At 40.5% G+C, this 23,829-nt stretch overlaps 1 protein-coding gene across 1 annotated transcript in view; it reads right to left on the bottom strand.

The window, feature by feature from the left end:
• PHC2 (polyhomeotic homolog 2) overlaps nt 1-22,236 on the bottom strand; it is a 117,930-nt gene extending 95,694 nt beyond the window's left edge. The window contains exon 1 of the mRNA XM_026457192.1: nt 22,136-22,236. The gene's annotated coding sequence lies outside the window, so the exon portion shown is untranslated. The remainder of the gene's footprint in view (nt 1-22,135) is intronic.
• Nucleotides 22,237-23,829: the final 1,593 nt, after the last annotated feature.

Here is a 23,829-nt window from a genome sequence, read left to right as displayed (position 1 = left end):
CAGCAGCACATCAAAAAGCTTATCCACCATGATCAAGTGGGCTTCATCCCTGGGATGCAAGGCTGGTTCAACATTCGCAAATCAATCAACGTAATCCAGCATATCAACAGAACCAAAGACAAGAACCACATGATTATCTCAATAGATGCAGAAAAGGCTTTTGACAAAATTCAACAGCCCTTCATGCTAAAAATGCTCAACAAATTCGGTATTGATGGAACGTACCTCAAAATAATAAGAGCTATTTATGACAAACCCACAGCTAATATCATACTGAATGGGCAAAAACTGGAAAAGTTCCCTTTGAAAACTGGCACAAGACAGGGATGCCCTCTCTCACCACTCCTATTCAACATAGTGTTGGAAGTTCTGGCTAGGGCAATCAGGCAAGAGAAAGAAATCAAGGGTATTCAGTTAGGAAAAGAGGAAGTCAAATTGTCCCTGTTTGCAGATGACATGATTGTGTATTTAGAAAACCCCATCGTCTCAGCCCAAAATCTTCTTAAGCTGATAAGCAACTTCAGCAAAGTCTCAGGATACAAAATTAATGTGCAAAAATCACAAGCATTCTTATACACCAGTAACAGACAAGCAGAGAGCCAAATCAGGAATGAACTTCCATTCACAATTGCTTCAAAGAGAATAAAATACCTAGGAATCCAACTTACAAGGGATGTAAAGGACCTCTTCAAGGAGAACTACAAACCACTGCTCAGTGAAATCAAAGAGGACACAAACAAATGGAAGAACATACCATGCTCATGGATAGGCAGAATCAATATTGTGAAAATGGCCATACTGCCCAAGGTAATTTATAGATTCAATGCCATCCCCATCAAGCTACCAATGAGTTTCTTCACCGAATTGGAAAAAACTGCTTTAAAGTTCATATGGAACCAAAAAAGAGCCCGTATTGCCAAGACAATCCTAAGTCAAAAGGACAAAGCCGGAGGCGTCACGCTACCTGACTTCAAACTATACTACAAGGCTACAGTAACCAAAACAGCATGGTACTGGTACCAAAACAGAGATATAGACCAATGGAACAGAACGGAGCCTTCAGAAATAATGCCACACATCTACAACCATCTGATATTTGACAAACCTGAGAAAAACAAGAAATGGGGAAAGGATTCCCTATTTAATAAATGGTGCTGGGAAAATTGGCTAGCCATAAGTAGAAAGCTGAAACTGGATCCTTTCCTTACTCCTTATACGAAGATTAATTCAAGATGGATTAGAGACTTAAATGTTAGACCTAATACCATAAAAACCCTAGAAGAAAATCTAGGTAGTACCATTCAGGACATAGGCACGGGCAAGGACTTCATGTCTAAAACACCAAAAGCAACGGCAGCAAAAGCCAAAATTGACAAATGGGATCTCATTAAACTAAAGAGCTTCTGCACAGCAAAAGAAACTACCATCAGAGTGAACAGGCAACCTACAGAATGGGAGAAAATTTTTGCAATCTACTCATCTGACAAAGGGCTCATTTCCAGAATCTACAAAGAACTCAAACAAATATACAAGAAAAAAACAAACAACCCCATCCAAAAGTGGGGAAAGGATATGAACAGACATTTCTCAAAAGAAGACATTCATACAGCCAACAGACACATGAAAAAATGCTCATCATCACTGGCCATCAGAGAAATGCAAATCAAAACCACAATGAGATACCATCTCACACCAGTTAGAATGGCAATCATTAAAAAATCAGGAAACAACAGGTGTTGGAGGGGATGTGGAGAAATAGGAACACTTTTACACTGTTGGTGGGATTGTAAACTAGTTCAACCATTATGGAAAACAGTATGGCGATTCCTCAAGGACCTAGAACTAGATGTACCATATGACCCAGCCATCCCACTACTGGGTATATACCCAAAGGATTATAAATTATGCTACTACAAAGACACATGCACACGTATGTTTATTGCGGCACTATTCACAATAGCAAAGACTTGGAATCAACCCAAATGTCCATCAGTGACAGACTGGATTAAGAAAATGTGGCACATATACACCATGGAATACTATGCAGCCATAAAAAAGGATGAGTTTGCGTCCTTTGTAGAGACATGGATGCAGCTGGAAACCATCATTCTTAGCAAATTATCACAAGAAGAGAAAACCAAACACCGCATGTTCTCACTCATAGGTGGGAACTGAACAATGAGCTCACTTGGACTCGGGAAGGGGAACATCACACACTGGGGCCTATCATGGGGAGGGGGGAGGGGGGAGGGATTGCATTGGGGAGTTACACCTGATATAAATGATGAATTGATGGGTGCTGACGAGTTGATGGGTGCAGCACACCAACATGGCACATGTATACATATGTAACCTGCACGTTATGCACATGTACCCTAGAACTTAAAGTATAATAAAAAAAGAACAAAACAAAACAAAAAAAACAACAAAAAAAACAACAACAACAAAAAAGGAAGTTCTCAAAAGCATTAAAATTATTTTTCTATGAATTATGGGAGAAATAAATAATCTGAAAGTTAGTATAAATATGATATTCTCCTTGTACTGGTTTATATTTCACTAAAATATACTTAAATCACTAATCAAGAAGTCTCTATATAATCATTTGTTCCCTCCCAGAAGATATATTCCTGTTGATTATTATATCATTAACATACAGTCTTTAAATTGAGAGACAACTAGAGAATAAACCTAGAGATTCTAAACTACCTTAAGATACTGCTAGTTCCCCAAAAATGCACAGAAAAACATACTGGAACATCTCTGTTTTGCTGTTGTTGTTGTTGTTGTTGTTATATTAAGGAAAAGTTTAACATAAAAAATCTAGCAATGTAAATCAGCATATTAATAAAGAAGGTGATCATATGATCATCTTTTTCTTTTCTTTTTTTTTTTTGACATGGAGTCTTGCTCTGTCGTCCAGGCTGGAGTGCACTGGCACGATTTTGGCTCACTGTGACTTCCACCTCTTGGGTTCCAGCGATTCCCCTGCCTCAGCCTCCTGAGTAGCTGGGACTACAGGCGCGAGCCACCACGCCCAGATAATTTTTTGTATTTTAGGAGAGGTGGGGTTTCACCATGTTGGTCAGGATGATCTCGATCTCCTGACCTCGTGATCCGCCTGCCTTGGCCTCCCAAAGTGCTGGGATTACAGGCGTGAGCCACCACGCCTGGCCTGATCATCTTTATAGACAAAGGAAAATCATTTGACAAAATTCAATACTCAACCACCATAACAATTCACAACAAACCAGGAATAGAAGAAAACTTCCTCAATTTCTTAAAGAACATCTAACAACAACCTACGACTAACATCGTATTTATTAAGGGAAAGACTTAAGATTGAGAATGGCCATTCAATTGTCTATTCGATATACTAGAGGTACTAGGCAGTGCAATAAGGCAGGTAAAAAAGGTTTAAAGATTGGAAAGGAAGAAGTAAAACTGTATTTGCCAACAACATAACTGTGTTTGTAAAAAATCCTAAGGAATCCACAAAAAAAAATCTATTAGAACTAAAGTAAATTGATCAAGGTCACAAGATATAATAACACAGAGAGGTTAAGTAACTTGACCAGGGTTACAATTATAATTAGTAACTGGAAGAGCCAGAATTCTAGTTAGACTGGCCTTGGAGCCTTTCTCTTAACTATTATTTATATGGTAACTTAAAAATCAAAGTGTCACTGTACACACACACATGTGGTGTGCAAGCAAACACTAAACATCACTTTTCCTTTTCTATTCAATTACCACCAGCTTTACCCTAAATTTTGGTGAAGAGGAATAAATAAACAATGCGTGAATCTGGAATCCTCATTCTGTATATAAAAAGTATGATCACTAATAAAACCAAAGTTATAGATTTAATCCTTGTACAGGCCAGCACATTTCACACTGAAAAAACCCCTCACTAATACAGTGCCAGATATATGTACCCTATCTAGCCCCTACCCTAATAAGTGGCGAATACTCAAGTTCAGTGCAACTTATCTCTAATACTAGAAAATAAAACTTGAAAGAGTATTGATGATGCATCAGGAGCATAAATCTTGTAACTGAAGGATAGCGTGGTCATTGAAAAATTCAGAAACAGAATTAAAAGCTTGATATAGATTTCAAAAGTAAGGCACTAATGCCCAAGTAGTCACAAGCCAAAGTAAAGGCTGGTAGCATTTTTGTCTTTATAGGAAACTCAGGGTTATCATCAGGGATCTTACATATGGACTTTTTTTTTTTTGGAGGGGGGATGGAGTCTCACCCTTGTCACCCAGACTGGAGTGCAGTGGCACGATCTCGGCTCACTGCAACCTCTGACTCCGGGGTTCAAGTGATTCTCCTGCCTCAGCCTCCCAAGTAGCTGGGATTACAGGCATGTGCCACCATACCTGGCTAATTTTTGTATATTTGGTAGAGACGGGCCAGGCTGTCTTCAAACTCCTGATCTCAGATGATCCACCCGCCTCGGCCTCCCAAAGTGCTGGGATTACAGGTGTGAGCCACGGTGCCTGGCCCGGACTTTTAAGTAGTTATAATCAAGACTGTCTATACCATGACAACAGAAATAATTGGATAATTACTGTTGCTAAATTGACAAGCATTTATTAGGGCTACTATCTAACACCGAAGTATTGAAATACAGCCAGTCCACCGACACTGGACACTGACATATAGGCAGAGAGAAATGACAACGGGAGCCTGAGGTGGCTTCCTCATGATGAATGAAATAAAGGAGACCGCAGGCAAAGTGGCTGGTGCAGGAGATTATTCAGGCCCAGCTAGTAAACAGCCACAGAAAAATCATCCAATGGCAACAATCTCAAAAGTGAAGGCTCTTTATGAAGACTGTAAGTTTAAAAGACAGTTGCAAACACAGTCAGACTTTGCCAATAGTGACTACAACCTCAAACTAAAGGGCTTGTCTTTGAGCAGCAGGTGGTATGGTATTGGGGATATATCAGTCTTTTTCAGTAAAACTGGCCTAGATAGATAATAACAAAGTGTATTCACTGCTTTATTGCTGTTTTGATCCACTCTATGTAAAACATGAACTTCAAATTATTTTCCTAATGAAAAAAGCTGTAATTATCCATCAAACTCTGTCTTCCAATGCCTCCTGTGACCCGTACATGACTGCAAGACAGATGACCCAAGGTTGTGTTTGTGGTCTACCGACAACTGAATTATGGTGCTACTGAGGGTAATACAGAATGGCATTGTGAGAAACAGCATGGTATAATGGAAAAACTTGAACTCATCATTTAGTATCTCTAGATCTCAGCTTTTTAATTAAACCCCTTATATGTATACCTAAAAACTGAGTTGGCAGGGCTGTTATGAAGATTAAAATGCCTGGCATATATAAGATACTAAATAAGTAAGTGACCATGCATCATGTTTACATATCTATTCTCTCTCTCCCTGTCTCACATACACACACACACACCCCACACGAAAGGTTAACAGTTGAGGTTGATTTATTGCCCCAAATAACCTGCCCCTAGGATAGATTATTGTAACTAGCCTCACTTATTTTCAGTGTGGCCAGCAAGGACAGGGAGAAAAGTCCTAATTCTGGGGTCAGACAGTCTGTAGTTAGTGGAGGCTTCTACAGTTTACAAAGTTAGCATTTGTCAGATGTTCTCACTATTGTTTTGATCTTTATCTCAATGGTTCTGAATGTTTTACTCCTTGTTTGAATGTTGGGATGTTTATCAAAGTAAACATTTAAACACTGAAGCCCACTGACAAAGAATTTAAATAGACAGTAGGGCAGTTAAAGGGTTTACAGCCAAGACTCAGTAACTGGTTACAGCTCTGTACAACCATGGATCTGCAGTCAATCACAGTCTGGTCTGCCTTAGCCTTATTTTGAATTTCTTTTTCAAACCTCTGCCATTCTAATAGCAATGAATTACTCTCTAATCATATGCTAGATAGCAAGGTGGGGGAAGATCTAAACCTCCTAAATCCTATTTTAATTTATCATGTAGAATTTTGTTATTTTAAATGCAGATCTACTTTTTAACTATTCACAAGCCATATTTTAAATGACGGAATTTCTTTAAAGAAAGGAATCTACTAGTAGTCAACATGTACATTCCCTAAAAAATAAGTTTGAGACTTCGATTTAGAAGTTAAAAAAAAACAGGGACCAGATTTACTGTCCTGCCTTAAGCAACTAAAAAATTGGGCAAAATATAGAAAGAAATGGCTTTCAGACATTGGCTGACAGGCAACACAGGCCTGTGATCTCTAAGAAAAGGGACACAAACAAAGTGAGTCCTATGAGTGTACCAGTTTACTGCCTACAGGCAGTTCCTGGATGCACTACAGGGAGGGGGACTAGATCTCACTGAATCGAGGTGACTGAGATTAGACATCCAGGAGGGCAAAGTGACTAGAATTTGTGGGACAGAGAACTGGAGATAGAGAGAGAGAACACTCTGAAGTTCTACCGACAGGCTTCCCTAGAGTCTTTGACTAAGTACTGGTCTGCACATGCATGAGAGGAACCCACTCAAGACTACTGGAAAGGAGCAGGCAGAACCATTCCCAGAGTTCTTACAGGGCTGTAAACAGTTTGTGTTCACATCTATCCGAGTAGAAAGACCTTGTAATAGACAAGGAATTAGACACAACCCCCAGAAGGATATTGCCAAAGTAGTGAGGTCTAAATTGGTTCTAGACCAATGGCTGCTCTGGACCCACCATAATAAAGCTTAGAAGCAATCTTTGAAAGGATCAGAGTAATCCTAGGTAACATAACTGCATCCAAAATAAAAGCCAAAACTAATTAAAGAAATATAATGAAATTTAGTAATCAAGAATATAAAATAAACAATACCTAGTCCCCAATAAAAAATTACCAGGCATGCAAAGAAATGGGAAGATCAGACTTTAAGCCAGAAGAAAAAAGAAATAAGTAAAAACGTACTCAGAAATGACATGGATGAAAGAACTAGCAAACAAGTATATTAAAACACTTTTACTAAATATGTTCCACATGTTCAAGAAGTGGAGGAAAACATGAACATGAGGACAAGAGAGAGGGAAAGTATAAAAAAGACATAAATTAAACTTTCAGAGACTAAGAATACAACATCTGAAACCAAAAATAGACTGGATGAGATTAACAACAGATTGTAAACTTCAGAAGTAAAGATCAGTGAACTTGAAGACACAGAATTAGAAATTATCCAAAATGAGGCACAGAGACACAGGAGACTGAACACAAATGAACACAGCATCAGTGACCTGTGGGACAATATCAAGCAATCTAATATTCATGAAATTGTAGCTTCAGAAGGAAAAGAGACGTGGGGAGGAAGGGAACATAAACAAATATTTAAAGAAACCATAGCTAAAAGTTTTCCCAATTCGATGAAATCTATAAATCCAAGCATAATATACAGAAAGTGACTCCAAGGAACATCATAATAAAACTGCTGAAGTGATAAAAAGAAAACCTTAAAAGTAACCAGAGGAAAAAAGACATTAGAGTAACATATATAAGAATTACAGCAGATTTCTGGCGGGGCACAGTGGCTCACGCCTGTAATCCCAGCACTTTGGGAGGCTGAGGCAGACAGATCACGAGGTCAGGATCATGGCTAACACGGTGAAACCCTGTCTCTACTAAAAATACAAAAATAAATAAATAAACAAATAAATTAGCCAGGTGTGGTGGCGGGCACCTATAGTCCCAGCTACTTGGGAGACTGAGGCAGGAGAATGGCGTGAACCCGGGAGGCAGAGGTTGCAGTGAGCTGAGATCGCACCACTGCACTCTAGCCTGGGTGACAGCGTGAGACTCCATCTCAAAAAAAAAAAAAAAGAATTACAGCAGATTTCTTCTCATAAACTATGCAAGTCAGTAGGCAATGGATAGACATCTTTAAAGTCCTGGAAGAAACTATTAACCTAGAATTCTTTACCTAGTAAAAGTATCTCTCAAAATAAAGGTAAAATAGAACTTTTCAGACAGATAAACACTGAAATAATTAATTCCAGTATAACTGCACTACCAAAAATATTAAAGAAAATTATTTAGTCTAAAGAAATTGATAACAGAAACACAAAGGAATAAAAAGGACATCTGAAACAATAAATAGGTGAGTAAATATAAAGGTCATGTTTCCTCATTTTTAAGTATCTTTAAAAGATAATCGACTACTTAAAGTAATAATAAAATATGTTAAATAAAATACATGACAATAACTCAAAGGGCCGGAAGGGAAAAATAGAAGTATATAGTTTTAATGTTTATCCACTATATGTAAAGTGATATATATTATTTCGAGATAGACAGGGATAAGTTGAAGACATATGTTATAAACAGGAGGACAAGTACTAAGAAAAGACAAAACAAAGACACATATGCAATAATGCAATAATGAGGACAATATGGGGTCAAAACTAAGTAACTCAAATAATCCTAAATGAGGCAAAAAAAAAAAAAAGAGAAAAAAAGGAACAAAGAACATATAGGACAGATCGACAACAAACAGCAAGAATATCAATTCAAGGCCAGCTATCCCAATAATTATAATAAATGTAAATTGTTTAAACACCCCAATGAAAAAGCAGAAATTTTCATATTGGATTAAAAACCAAAGATATGCTTTCTTTATACTTTAAAAATAAAGACATATATAGGCTAAAAGCAAAATGGTGGAAAAGATACACCATGCAAACAATAACCATAAGAAAGCTGCAGTGATTATATCAATATCAGACAAAATAGACTGCAGAAGAAGGAATACTGCCAGAAAAAAGAAGGTAATCTTATAATGATAAAGGGGCAGTTCATCAAGAGGACATACAATCCTAAATGTGTATGTACCTAGTAACAGAGTTCAAAATACATAAAGTAAGAACTGATAGCACTAAAAGGAGGAAAGCACAAGTTTACCATTATAGTTGGAGATTTCAATACTCCTCTCTTAGTAATTGATGACACAAGTAGATGTAAAATTAATACAGATATAAAAGACTTGAACAACGCTATAAACCTAATTTAGATATATAGAACATTCCACCTAATGACAACAGAATATACATTCTGGGCCATAAAATAAGTCTCAATAAATTTAAGAGAACTGAAATCATATAAAGCATATTCTCTAAGCATAACAGAATTATACTTGAAAGCAGTAACAGAAAGCCATTAGGAAAATCTCTAATATTTGAAAACCAAACAATGCACTTCAAAATAACTCATGGGTCAAAGAAGAAATCCTAAAGAAAATTAGAAAATATTTTAAACCTAGTGGAAACAAAAACATTACGTATCAAAATCTGTAGGATATAGGTGAAGTAGTACTTAAAGGAAATTTTATAGCATGAAAACACTAGTGTTAGAAAAGAAGAGAGATCTCAAATCATCAACCTCAGCTTCTATTTTGTTAGAGAAAGAAGAGTAAATAAAATGCAAAGTAAGCAAAGGAAGGAAATAATAAAGAGTGGAAAACAATGAAGTAGAACACGGAAAAACTATAGAGAAAAATCGACATGAAAATCTGACTCTTTGAAAAGATCAATACAATTGAAAAACCTCTAGCCAGATTGATCAGAAAAAGGAGCAAGAGCAAGAGAGAGAGAGAGAGAGAGAGAGAGAAAGAGGACACAAATCACCAGTCACAGAAATGAAAGAAATCTTACAGACATTAAAAGGATAATGAAGCAATATTATGAACTACTTTATACCAACAACTTAAACAACTTAGGTGAAATGGATAAATTCTTCAAGACACAAATGATCAGAGCTCACTCAAGAAGAAATAGATAACCTGAATAGCCCTATAGCTACTAACGTACCTGAATTCTTGGTTTAAAATCTGTTTACAAAGATAACTCCAGGCACAGACGGCTTTATTGGTGAATTCCATTAAATATTCAAAAAAAGAAATAATGCCAATACTAATAAACTCTTCTAGAAAACAGAAAAAGAAACTCCTACCTACTCATTTCATGAGCCCAGAATTACCCTGATACCAAAACTACACAAGGATATTTAGAAGAGAAAAAAATACTAAAGATAAAGGCTACCTAATGGAAAAGGATAAAAACAATGAACACAGCAGAAAACATGAAGAACAGACTAGAAGATTGAAAAGACTTTAGACATTGTCACATTGTCCTTTGTGGAACGCTTGCCCAGTGTGAAGCCCTGTATAGCACAGTGTTTAATAGCATGGCCTTTTGAAATCAAACTGTCTGCCTTGGTTCAGGTCCTGGCCCCACCATTTACTAATTGCATCACTTTGGCCAAGTTACCTAACTTCTCTGTGCCCTTCCCATTTAAAACAGAACTCCCATTATGGGAGTTGCTATGAAGAATAAATGAGTAAATACATTTCAAATGCTTACACCACTGCCTGGCACATAGTGAAGACTACATACATGTTTGTTGAAATTATTATTATACATGTTATATTAGTTGGTTGTTATCTTTATTAAGTCATAATATTTTCTCTCAAAATGAGCTAGGCAGTATAAGTGACTACCCTCATTGTTTAGTCCCCTATTGCTGCCATAAAAACAATGACAAACTTAGTGGCTTAAAACAACAGAAACTCACTCTCTCACAGTTTTGGAGGCCTGAAGTTCAATATTAGCTTTACTGGGTAGAAATCAATGGGTCAGCAGGCTGTGCTCCCTCTGAAGGTTCTAGGGAAGAATCTATTTGTTGAATCTTCCAGGTTCTGGTTGCTGCTGGCTCTCTCTGCTTGTGGCCATATCACTCTAATCTTTGCCTCTGCATTTACATTGCCTCCCACTTGTCTGTGTCTCCCTCTGCCTCTCTCTTATAACGACACTTGTGATTGTATTTAGGGCCCACCCTGATACAACCCTTCCATGTCAAGACCCTTAATTTAATCACATCTGCAAATACCCCTTTTCCTTATAAGGTAATATTTACAAGTTCTGGGGATAAGGAATTAATATACTTGGGTGGTCATTATTCAGTCTACTACTTATCACTAGGGAAGGCTGATGTGGTGTGGAAATTATTATATAAACAACATTTCTTTTTAAAGGATATTTAGCTCTCTCTACAACAAACCTGTTATGCAACCATGTTTCAAGGCACAATCCATTCACCTAGAGGTAGGTCCCAGAACTGTAAGCATAGTATCTACAATGAACTATAACACCACAATAGTGCTAACATATAAACTCAAATCTATATAATTATGACACTGATCACAAACTTTGGGGGAGGGAAACATGCCTGGACCTTCTTGTGATTCAAATAAAACAGCTTATTAAGAACACTAGTAACAATCAAGAAGATGGCCGGGCGCGGTGGCTCAAACCTGTAATCCCAGCACTTTGGGAGGCCGAGACGGGCGGATCACGAGGTCAGGAGATTGAGACCATCCTGGCTAATCCGGTGAAACCTCGTCTCTACTAAAAAATACAAAAAAAACTAGCCAGGCAACGAGGCGGGCGCCTGTAGTCCCAGCTACTCGGGAGGCTGAGGCAGGAGAATGGCGTAAACCCAGGAGGCAGAGCTTGCAGTGAGCTGAGATCCGGCCACTGCACTCCAGCCTGGGCGACAGAGCAAGACTCCGTCTCAAAAAAAAAAAAAAGAATCAAGAAGATAAACATAAACTAGATTTGGTGATGGCAGTTATAACTAAAGGAAGATTGAAAAAAATCAGCTCACTCTTAATGACCACAGGAACCTGAACTCAAAGCCGGCATGTTAACCCTACATTACACAGTAATGAAGAACTTCAGTTCTAGAGTCAGTCCTCAGTTCAAAATCTGGCTAATGTATTCATGATTTGAACTTGGACAAGTTATTTCACCTCTTTTTTTTTTTTTTTTCCTTTTTTCTTTCCTTTTTGTACCCAGGCTGGAGTGTGGTGGCACGATTACAGCTCACTGCAACCTTGACCTCTTGGGTTCAAGTGATCCTCCCACCTCAGCCTCCTGAGTAGCTGAGACTACAGGTGCATGCTACCACATCTGGCTTATTTTTAAAATTTTTTTTAGAGACGAGGTCTTGCCATGTTGCCCAGGTTAGTCTCAAACTCTTGAGCTCAAGTAATCCTCCTGCCTTGGCCTCCCAACATGCTGTGATTACAGGTGTAAGCCAACGTGCCCAGACTATTTTCACCTCTTTGAGCCTGTTTCTTCATCTGTAAAATGGAAATAACATGAGTACTTACCTCAGAGTGTCTGTGAGGATTAAATAAGAATTCACGTAATGCTCTCGCATGACAGTTATCATATACGAGCACTCAAGAAGTTGTAATTCCAATTATTATTATGTAATAAACACTAGTGTTTCTAATACAACTCCATCTTCTCTTCTATTTCAGGAGAAATTGCCTCATCTTCAGTTTCTTTATTGTCAGGAGCTATTCCTCTAGGGACTGTGATCTCATGGGGGAAAGGCACCCACATGGGAAAAGCAAAGAAAACAATGTAGTCTGCAATTCTGGTATGCATATACTTGGGGAAACAGGAAAAGAGGAATAAAGACGGGACTTTGTAAGCTAGTAAAGGACAGGCAGTAGGGCAAAGTGTGTGACTAAGAGGGCTTACATACAGTACTTGAGGATGGGGGAAATAAGAAAAAACATAAGAATTTAAATAGCAGAAGTCTAAATAAAGGGATGTAATAGATGCATTCTCTACAGGAACTTATTAAATGATTAGAACTTTGAACTCTGGAAATATGAGGGCTGAAAGGAAGGAGTTATAGGTGATGTCATGAGGAGTACAGACAAGATGAACCCAAATGAGCTTACTTCAGCATACCAGAACCCCAGTCCCGGAACTGAGATGAAGTAGAGGATAGAAAAGAGAAGCTGAAAACTCAAGAAAGTTTGTGTTTAGGACAAATAAAACACTGCAAGCAACTTCAAGACATGGGTAGTATGTTGTTTCTCAGTATTTCCAGCAGCAAGTCCAGTATCTCATATGCCATTAACAAACTGGGGTTGAATGAACAAACATATATATTCAAGAGTAAACATACTAGCAGCAGACGAGAAGGCTCATTTAAGGTTCTTTGCTAGCTGCATGATTCTGTCTCTGGTCTCACTCCTGTACAAACCACCCTTCACATTGCTAATGTGTTCTTTCTAAAAGGCAGATTTGATCACATTACTCCTAGGGGCTTTAACAGCTCCCTTTGGTCGCCACCATAAAGTCCAAATTCCTCAGCCTGGTAAACCAAGCCTTTTGTGATCTGATGCCAGCCTACTTTTCAGACTCGTTTCTGCGACAACCCTCCTCATATGTTCTGCTGTGGTCTTGGAAGGTTGTTTGGAGGTCTCCCATATGTGCTCTCTCAAGCAAAGACACCCCCACCTTTGCACACACTGCTTCCTGTCTGGCTGAGAAGCTCCCTCTTACCCTTCAAATGTCACTTTCTCCAGAAAACTTTTCCTAACATTTCTAAGCAGGGTCCATACTCTATTATGGTACTAAGCACAGTACCATAATTAATGTTTCCATGTCTTTCTTTCTTTAGAAACCTCTGTAGTACCATGCCTGGGTTCTACTCATCTTTGCATCCCCAGCTGCTAGGGTGGGGTATAGAAGCTTATTAAATGTTTGTTGAAAAAATAAAGAAGACGGTAGAAGCCAAAAATAGAAATAAAGCTTAAATACTCAGGTAAACAAAGACAGCAGGATACTAAAAGACAGTTAGGGATCGGCAAATCCATCCCTGTAATCAGAAGATTTTGTCATGGCTAGCAGCTACAATATGCCCTCCAATTGAGCTCTGTTATCACAATCAGAAATCAAATTTTGGGCTGGTTATACGATGGGCCTGATCCAGTATTACATTCCCTATTTATATTATTCCAAACCATTTCTAATACTCTGCCTTGGATAAAGCAATTTCATTTTCACATGCTTTAGTGTCACCATCTTATGTGAAGTAACCTCTATTTCAAAATGCCCTAAAAGTCAAGTTCTGCCCTCTTATTCTAATTCTCATTTTCTCTCTCTCTTACTAAGTGGAATGGAAAACTTCTGTGCTAACTTAAGAATGAGAATAGTCTGACTCTAAACTTACTGTATACCCTAGGAAAGTTATTATACCTTTATACATCTCAACTTTCTCTTCCTTCAATGGGATCAACTCTATATAGGAGGCCATAGGAAATAATGAAAGGTAAAACTTACACAATTCTTATTATGTACCTCACATGTATTAAGCTGTTTAAATCTATAATTCTTTCAGGTAGGGACTGTGATTCTCCTCCACTATACCCAAGAAGACTGGAGCAGAGAGAGAACAGATGGAAGGAGGCTGGGAAGTTCACAGCTCATGAGTGGCTAAGAGGCAAGGCTGGAACCCCAGCATCATGGCTCTAGTGTCCCTGCAGTGAACCTTTACCTCCGACTGCCTCTCTGCAGGCCAATGGAAGATACTGTGCTTGGAACACAACTCTAGCACATTAAAGTATTAAAGGACTTAAAAATCATATATTTTTTCAAACAAATGCAAGCCTTATTTGTAACTGAAAACAAAATAAAAGTGGGAAGAGAAGGAATGGAGACACTGAATGGTAGGCTTCAGATATGGGACAGTGTTCCATATTTCAATCCAAACGCATTTTACAGCCAAGATTTTAAGACCTGAAACCATCCGTCCCCTACAGCTGAAATAAGAAGGATCTCATGATTTTAGCCATCAAAGAGATGGATGTGTCCTTCACTGGTACTGTATCTAAAATTAAGATGACACTGTCAGCAGATGAACATCTACTTTGGGGTGTGGCTTTATGGACCAATGAATTAGGTTTTTCTCAGGAGCAGCAACCAAAGAATAGAAAAAACACAAGATACACTTGTGTTAAGCTTTTTGTACAGAAACAGAATTTTATTTCTAGAAAAAGCATTAAATATTTAGTTAAGTTCACATTATCCCATACTAAAAAAATTAATTTGGGGCAAAACTTAACTAGGTATAATGCAGTACTTTCAAATTATCAACTGTTTATATTTCCTTCTGGGCAAAGGAAATATATATATTTTATTTAGAAAGTGCTGAATAAGGCTGGGCACAGTGGCTGACACCCGTAATCCCAGCACTTTGGGAGGCCGAGGAGGGTGGATCACGAGGTCAGGAGTTCAAGACAAGCCTGGCCAATGTGGTAAAACCCCATCTCTACTAAAAACACAAAAATTAGCCGGGTGTGGTGGCACACACCTGTAGTCCCAGCTACACGAGAGGTTGAGGCAGGAGAATTGCTTGAACCTGGGAGGCGGGAGGTTGCAGTGAGCTGAGACCGCACCATTGCACTCCAGCCTGGTGGACAGAATGAGACTCTGTCTCAAAAAAAAAAAAGTGCTTAATAAATATTTATTGAGTAAATTAATACTATTATAGAGACTGATTCATTAATACTATTTTAGAGATAGATTCATTTCCAGATGGATCCTTAGAAGGAATGGGTGCCTTATAATAGTCATCATTTGTCCTGGAGAACTTACTCCTCAAATCTCTTGAAAAGCCTAAAGCCACCTTTATCTGTACCCATGGTTTCTACATCTTTTCTTCCTCCATCAGAAAGAGAACAGAGAAAGATCAGGTTACATTGCTTCTGTGGGCCTGTATAAATTCCTGAGAGGTTCTCTCTTCTGTCAGGAAAAGTTTCCCTGGCAACCATATTTACACACTCACTCATTTCCCTCCCCTCCTTTGATTCACTGGTTGGTATAAAAATTAATTTGCATTGATTTGCTGAAGCTTACAAGTTAATCATTCTAATAGACTCACAAAATTTTAGACGCTGGTCTCTGCCCAAAACTTGTTTCTTAAAGGGCCTGTTTACTTTCTTTAGAAATTTGAATGTAATTATCTTCAGTTTAAATATTTTAAAATACATTTAATATGTATTCTGAATGTTTCTGGCTTCAGGTAGAGAAAATAATATTTTTCTAAGGGCATCTGGCCTATATTATTAGTTAGGACGATCAAGAAACAAAGAGATACTTTAGTTCTGAGTAAGCAAAGGGTCAGATTCTTATCCAGCTATAGTAAGGTCCTGGAAGATAAAAGTCAAGGACCAAAACAAAAAGTCTGGGTCACATGAAATGATGAATCAGGCCTAAGATTCTGGGTGATCAGAGGTCAGGACCTGGATAACAGGAATGAGACATGAGTTATCAAGAACTGAGTTTCATTAATTCATTCACTAAGTATTTACTGTGCATCTACTAGGGCATGGTGTTGGGAAAAGAGCAGTGAAGAAGCCAGACACAGATGTACCCTCATAAAATTGAGAGTCACATATCTGAATAGTGAACACATGTTGTCTTTGTTATTGAACCGAGTATCTCTGGACTAGGGGTGCTCAGTGTATAATTTCCTATAAAGGCCAGAATTGGTTTCAGACTAGGAATGGCACAGAGACTTATAGATAAAGATAAGCTCAAGAAGCCTTCACTGGAGTAGATAAGTTGGCAAGTCAAGCAGTCTTGGACATATACTACAGTTTCTTTATATTTAAACTTCAACAACAATGATATATGAGCCTATCACAGGAAACAAGGTTAGATACTTTGCAATATACCTACGTTTTATAAAGAATAGAGTGAAAGCCGATAAAGGTATGAGTTATTCTTAAGCTCTTTTAACAACCATTTACTGAGCATCTATGATGTTCAAGAAATAGGAACTTAAGGGTATGAAAAAGACATGGTCCTTAGCAATTATAACAATGTGGCAAATGCTATAATGAGATGCTAACATATGAAGAAATATCAAAGAGGAGATTACTAATTCTTAAAAAGCAAGCTGGGAAATGCCTTCTGAGAGGTAATGCTTGAAATGAGTCTTAAAAGATAAGTAGAAAATTTTGTTTTAAGCTGGTAAATGTTGGGGTAATTTGTTATACAGCAATGGATAACTACTACAGTGCCTTATGGAGACCATGCTATAGCACAACTAGGAGACTATGGAGAAGACCCAGCCCAGTCATGTAAACTGTGTTTCATGTGTATACTGCAGGTTATATTGGACATCTCTTCATATTTTCTTCTCACGTATTCTTAGGCTTACCTGATCCATGTTGGGCATAGAAAATGAGAACAAACACTCTGAACGGGGATGAGACAGGTAATAGGAGGAAGCAATACAATCTCAATCTTGTCTGATTTCCCCCACAAAGGAATCCAGGTTGGTTGGCATAGGACTTGGTCAAGTGGTAAGTGTCAAGTGATGTCAGGACTTGGTCAAATCATTACTCAGAGAGACCAGAAGTGAGAGGAACAAGAGGACGAGTAAAAACTGTTTCTGAGAGAACCATAACCATGAAACCCAGAAAAACCTAATTGGTTGTCAGTTCCAAGTAGTGACTGTAAAGCCAAAAATTAGAGAAAATAGAAGTTTCTGTGTTTCTTGATTCATGTGGGTAGATGAAGGAACAGAGTAGGCAACAAAGGCAAGAGAGAACAGAAGCATTCCAGACAATGGTGGCAACCAGTGGGGTTCAAAGCTGCTGGGGGAGTCCATGGTTTGAGGGTCAAAGGGTAGCATCAACTTGGTTAAAAAGGCACCAGATGAGGGCAGACAAGTCGTAGTGTATCTGTTCCACTCCAATTTCTGTTTCAGTAGGTTGAAAAATGGTCTCCATATCTTCCCATGAACAAATGAGTATATCTAACTAAAAAAGGAATAGAAATGAACTTGTGTTGTATTTAAATTGGGAGTAACAATAGCATCAGGACTATAACTCTCTCTAATAATACCCTCAAAATATGGTGGATGAGTTTCCAGAAGTCATTCTAAGTAAGCAATTCCTTGCCTCTTTATTCTCTATTCTCTTCATATTGACTAGGCATTTCCTTTTGCCCTTCCCACCAGCCAACTCATGGAGTTCAAAATGAGGGGACCATAGGAAAATGTGATTGTGCAGCATGACACAGCAAGGACTTAGGCCACCTACCCAAAACAAAGGCCACAGCGCAAAATGCTTTCCTACCTTCAGGAGGTAGTACAGATACCTTCAGGCAGAACTGGGTACCTAATTTGTGGGGCCTGGTGCAAAATGAAAATGTAGAACCCCCTTGTTAAAAATTATCAAGAATTCCAAGACAGCAACAAGAGAGTATTAAACCAAGCCTGGGTCCCTCTAAACATAGGGCCCTGGGAGACTGCACAGGCTGCATACCCACAAAGCTGGCCCTGACTTCAGAGACAGTATAGCATGATCCTTCAGGAAAGCTTTAGAGTCTGAGCTGGATCCAAATCCCATCTGTGCCACTCATTAGCTATGTGACCTCCGGCAATTTACTTAGTCTTTCCATGTTGCCAAGAGGTTGCGTGGTTATAATCTGGTGCTGGGAAGATTAAATGGGATAATGAACAGAATGTATACAAAGAGCTTAGCACAATGCCTAGCACATAGTGAGCACTCAACAAATGATAGCTGCACTATTACTGTTCCATGAAACATACAAGTAGTTATTAAAGCAGTAAGTTTAAGAAATGGACTGCTGACTTACTATTAAGGATATGAAAGAAAAAGAATAATATTTTAGGTCAACTAAAATAATGAAGCAGACAGGGAAAATGAAATCTTCCACTTGACTGTGCTGTCTTTGCTAATCACTTCCCTATTTCTTTTCTTCCTTTCATTGCCAAACATACAAAAGGTGATCCGCATGCTGTCTCCACTTCTTAACTGCATCTCATGCCACAGTTCTCTCTAATGTGGCTTTTAATATCCCCATGGCCACCCCTGCCACTCTAGTGAAGCTATCATTTTCAAAAAGTTACTAATGACCTTCTGTTTACTAAATATAATGAATGTTTCCCACTCTTTCTGTACAATTTCATACTGCAGACCAATTTCTGCAGCTCAAAACTTTTTCTTCTCTTGACTTCTATGATACTACACTCTCATGGTTAATAGCATGTCTAACAGGCCTTGGCATCTGTCAGGTACACAACAAATGGTGGTGAATAGAATGCATTTGTTTGATGAATAAATTAGATGGTTGTCTTGCTTCTTTGATATTCCTTATTTTCTACCATACGAACTCCATGGCTTCTCCCTCCCTCCCTAATTGTGGGATGTATCTCCAAGTTTCAGTCCTTCATCCTCTATTCTATTTCTATGCTGTTACCACCGGTGAACTCAACTAATCATATGGCTTCAATTATCACCATTTTTTTTCTTTTCTCAGCTCCTATAATACCATGCATTAAGCATCTCAAAAAGGTACTAAATGACTGCTATACATTTGTGATTTCATTTACTCATCACAACAATATTGGGTAGGTGGCATTGTTACAGATGAAGAAACTGAAGTCAAAGTCATGTAGCAAGTACCTGGTAGAACTGGGATCCAAATCTTTGTTTAGCTGAGAATATCCCCCATACTACACCACCCCTCTCATTTTCCTATCTCCTCCACATCACAAATACAGGATAGTATTTGCACACAAGCAGGTGTTCGGTAAATACGCCGATTGAGAAGACTGCTTAAATACTGCCCAGGATTTTCCAGCACTTACAGTATCATCAATCTGAGCAGAGCATATTAAGCATGTCACCCCAGTGACACCTTCTTTAGACTTGATCTGTAATATAATTCAAAACAGAAAATTTGCCAAAAACTCACCATAATCTGTTCTAAAAATAAATTTGGTCTAAGCAAAGCAAAAAGGCCTTTATCTGATTCAAATATTAGGAGAGTTTTGGGGATGAGGTCCACCTTGCTACTCTGGGTCCAACCTTGCTCAGCTTCTAAATGATCAGGAAGTAAAAATAGGCTGGCTAGTTGATGGCTGATGAGGTTAAATGAACTATTTATAGTTCTAGAGCTAGATACTAAGACAGCAGAATGGGGTTTTCTCTGCTCTGGTAGCTAAGACCTCATTAAAAGAAGCCCAATACATGTGAGACATGGGTGGAAACTGGGATGAAGAGAAGAGGATAATAGTAAGGAGGGAGGGTAAACAGAAAGGAGGAGGCATTGGAGAGCCTATGGAGGGCCTGGCCCAGTCTGGCAGATCCACTGCTGTTGTGCACAGCTGGCACCAGGCAACAGTGGGGTCAGCTGCATTTGCACGATTCACGGTCTCAGTCCTGGACTACTTGCCCTGACCCATCTCACACTCCAGTCCTCTCTTAATCCAGATCCTTCCAGCTTCTGATCGTAATACTTATTTCCCCAGGTCTCACAGATTTGACATCCAGCATTGCTTCCCTAGTTATGGCCATGTATTCTCTTTTTGTACGGTTTAGATTTGCCCTCCTCAGATGCTGCCTCTAGTGCCAAACATTATGCCCAGTTTTCAGGCCCTCTCCTTTAGAGCGATTGAAAACCACTCCTATTCCACCTCCACATGATGGACTCTTACTTGGAGAGACATGGGTGACAAAGACCAGGGATGAGGCTCAGAAAAACTGATGAGGGGAAAATATGGCAGAGAAAACAATAAGAAAAATATCACTGGACAACTGGGCTGGGAATGAGAAATTCCAGGCTACTTTTAGAAAGTTACATTACAGAGGAAGGAAAAAAGCCATAGTTACAATAGAAAGCCATTCCCTAGAGATAACATATTCTTTATGTGGCTGCATTTACTGTTCCCCCACTTTGGCTGCCTTTTCAGTCCTTTCCAATTTTCTCTGCAAGGTGAACTCCTATTCACCCTTCAACACCTTATTTAAATGTGTTCTCTGGAAAGCCTTCCCTGGTCTTCTCAGACAGCTAATTGTTCCCTCCTCTGTGCTTCCACAGTCCTTTGCATTCACGTCTATTGTGCTGTTAATCACTTGTACTAGCAATTTCATTTGTTTCTGCCACCACTTCTCTCAGGACAAGGACTAATTATCTTATTCATCTTTGCATCCCCAAGACATAGCAGAGTGCCTGGCATATGCCAAGTATTTGTTGTTGGGTGATAAAAGACATCAAGAGTAACGTGGAAGTGCAATTTGCACTTCACTTGCAAAATCAAATTGGTTCCTGGTACTTTTCATGTGTAACCACGTTTTCTCTTGATTTAGAAGGAACGAGTTTAGACTCATAAAAGAAACTCTATTGATATCACGGACGCATTAGCCGATTTTCATCCCCACTAGTGACAGAAATATTTTTTTCCCCCACACTTCCAAGAAACTCCCAGGGTAAGCTTAATATCAGTGGCGCAACTCTCCTCCTACCATTTCTATTGTAGCGAAAGCTAAATTACACTGTGAGCCTAAAGCTGCCACCAGTCTCAGTGAAATGGGGGAGGGGGGATAATTACAAGAAGACACTTCTGTAGCAGACCTAGGAGGCGGTTGGGGGAGGAAAATGAATTTAAGCTTCGCCTTATAAGAAATGTGTTAGACACTCACGTAGAACGGCCGCTTCCTCTGTGCATGACAGACCCGATCCAGGTGTCCAGCACCGACCTTTTCCCATGGGTGTCAGGTCATCACCCAGCACAGAAAACAAGGGACCAGCGCCTTTCTAGGGCATCCCTCTTTCTCCAACCTTGGGGCCCGCTTTTCCTCTAGGGGACTGTTCTCTCCTCCCAGTTCCAGCAACCCCGGTTCCCTCTGCTGGTGCCCCCCACGCCACGCTTGACTCTGGACCGAAAGTGCCAGCGCCTGGGCTGTCAGGCCGCGGCTGGGGAGCGGGCGCCCTGGTCAGGCCCGAACCCCGGGTCTCCCCGCACTCTGCGGGACGAGCGGAGCAGGCGCAGGCCGCGCAAGGCCACGGGCTGCCGCGGCGCGGGCCTCTCCGCGGGAGGGTGCTCGGTCTCCGGAGAAAGGGCGCCAGTGACGGGACCTTGGCCCGTTCCCGTTCCCGTTCCCGGCAGCCCCCCGGCAAGCCTCGGCCCCAGAGCTCCCCACAGCCCTCCTCGCGGCGCGTTACTGGCCCGGGGGCGCCGCGCTCTACCGGTCGCTGGCCGGGACTGCGGGCTCCCAGCGCGGGCTCCACGCCGCGGACCAGGGGTCAGGCCGCCTGCCGCCCGCCTGTCCGTGCCCATGGCAATGCCCCGCCCCGCGCGGCCCGTCCCGGCCGAGCGCTCCGGCCCGACCGTGACAGCTGGGTGCCCAAAGGGTTAAGCCGGCAGCGCGGCGGCCGGTGTCCCCCGCGCGCTGCCCGTCAGCCGCAAGCCGGCCCCAGCGCGCACGCGCCCGCCCGTTACCTGCGGTCGCCTCCGCGCTCCTCCTCCACCTGGCCGCTCTCTCCCGGGGGCCGCCCCTCAGCCCGCCCCCTCGGCTCGGCGCCGCGCACCCTGCTGGCTACTCGGACGCGGCCCGCGGAGGAGGGGCGTGGGCTTCATTACCATATATTAGCATACCAGCGCGCGTCACGTGGCCGCTCCAGCCAATGGTCACCCTGGAAGGGCGGGGATTGGGCGGAACACGCCTCAGTGCTGCGCCCAGCCTGAACCGGTGGCCATGGCAACGGGCGGGTGGGCGGGGTAGTGGGGTGGCTCCGGAGCCCGGTGCCCCGGGGAGCATCTCCTATACCTGAGCTCCGCATGGCGACCGCGCGCAGTTTTCCCACCTCGCGGATGGAGAGATTTGTCTCAGCCAGAGAGACCCAGATTCAGCCAACATTTATTGAGCACTTACTACGTGCTTTAACACTTTGCCGCAGAATGTGATGTCTGTCCTATTAACCCCACTAGATAGTAAGGAAAGTGGAGGCTCAGAGAGGTTAGATCATTCACCCAAAATCATACAACAACATTAAATGGCAAAAGTGGAGACCTAAGACCATTTTTGACTTCAGATCCGGGATAATCGCGAGTTTTTTTTATCCAGCAGGAGTCTCCTAGCACCTCCTCACAATTCCAGGTGTGCTAAGCAGTTGAGAAAATCCTTGTAAATAATTTGTACAGCGTTTTACTGTTTCCTTACGGTGACCTTTGAGATTAGTAGGCAGAACAGTTATGCCCGTATTACAAAGGAGAGAAAATGAGACTCGGAGAGGCCATGTGACATAATTTAGGTCAAACAGCTATTAAGAGCTAATGCTTAGTTACAGTGATTTATACTGAAGCTCATTACTTTAGAAAACTTGTAAATTCAGTCTTCTCAACATGGTGGAATTACTGTGACCATTCTATGGTTTAAGAATCCGAGATTTTGGGAAGTTAAGCAAATTGCCCAAAGTTATACAGCTAGTAAGTAGCAGATTTAAGGTTCAAATCCAGGTTTATCTGGCCCCAAAGCTAGTCTCATTGTATCACATTTATTTAATTTAGGATTGGATTTAGAACCTCTTCTCTAATAGAACTTTGTCTCCTCTCAAGATATGGTGGTGTTATGTCTTAATCCTACAGCAAACACACCTTGTGACAAGTGACATGTGTTAAGGTCACAGAGGCTACATAGTAAAAGAGAATAGAGTCACCAGTAGGTAGGGGCACTGTAGAATTCTCTGTCTTTCCTTTTATTTTATTTTATTTATTTGAGTTTGATCTCGCTCTTGTCACCCAGACTGGAGTGCAATGGTGTGATCTCGGCTCACTGCAACCTCCGCCTCCAGGATTCAAGCTCTTTTCCTGACAGCTTCCTGAGTAGCTGGGATTACAGGCACCTACCACCACACCCGGCTAATTTTTGTACGTTTAGTAGAGACAGGGTTTCGCCATGTTGGCCAGGCTGGTCTCAAACTTCTGACCTCAGGTGATCCGCCTGCCTCGGCCTCCCAAAGTGCTGGGATTACAGGCGTGTGCCACCGTGCCCAGCCTGTCTTTCCATTTTTACCCTAGGGATTTGATAGTTTAGCTAAAGGCACAGTAGTTTAAAAACACAAACATCTGTGTACAGACTTGTTTAGCTCAGTGATTCTAATTGTATTTATTTATTTATTTATTTTTTAGAGACA

The sequence above is a fragment of the Piliocolobus tephrosceles genome, chromosome 1 (genome assembly GCF_002776525.5).
Source record: "Piliocolobus tephrosceles isolate RC106 chromosome 1, ASM277652v3, whole genome shotgun sequence".
Lineage (NCBI taxonomy): Eukaryota > Metazoa > Chordata > Mammalia > Primates > Cercopithecidae > Piliocolobus > Piliocolobus tephrosceles.
This window is presented reverse-complemented; position numbering and strand designations above follow the sequence as displayed.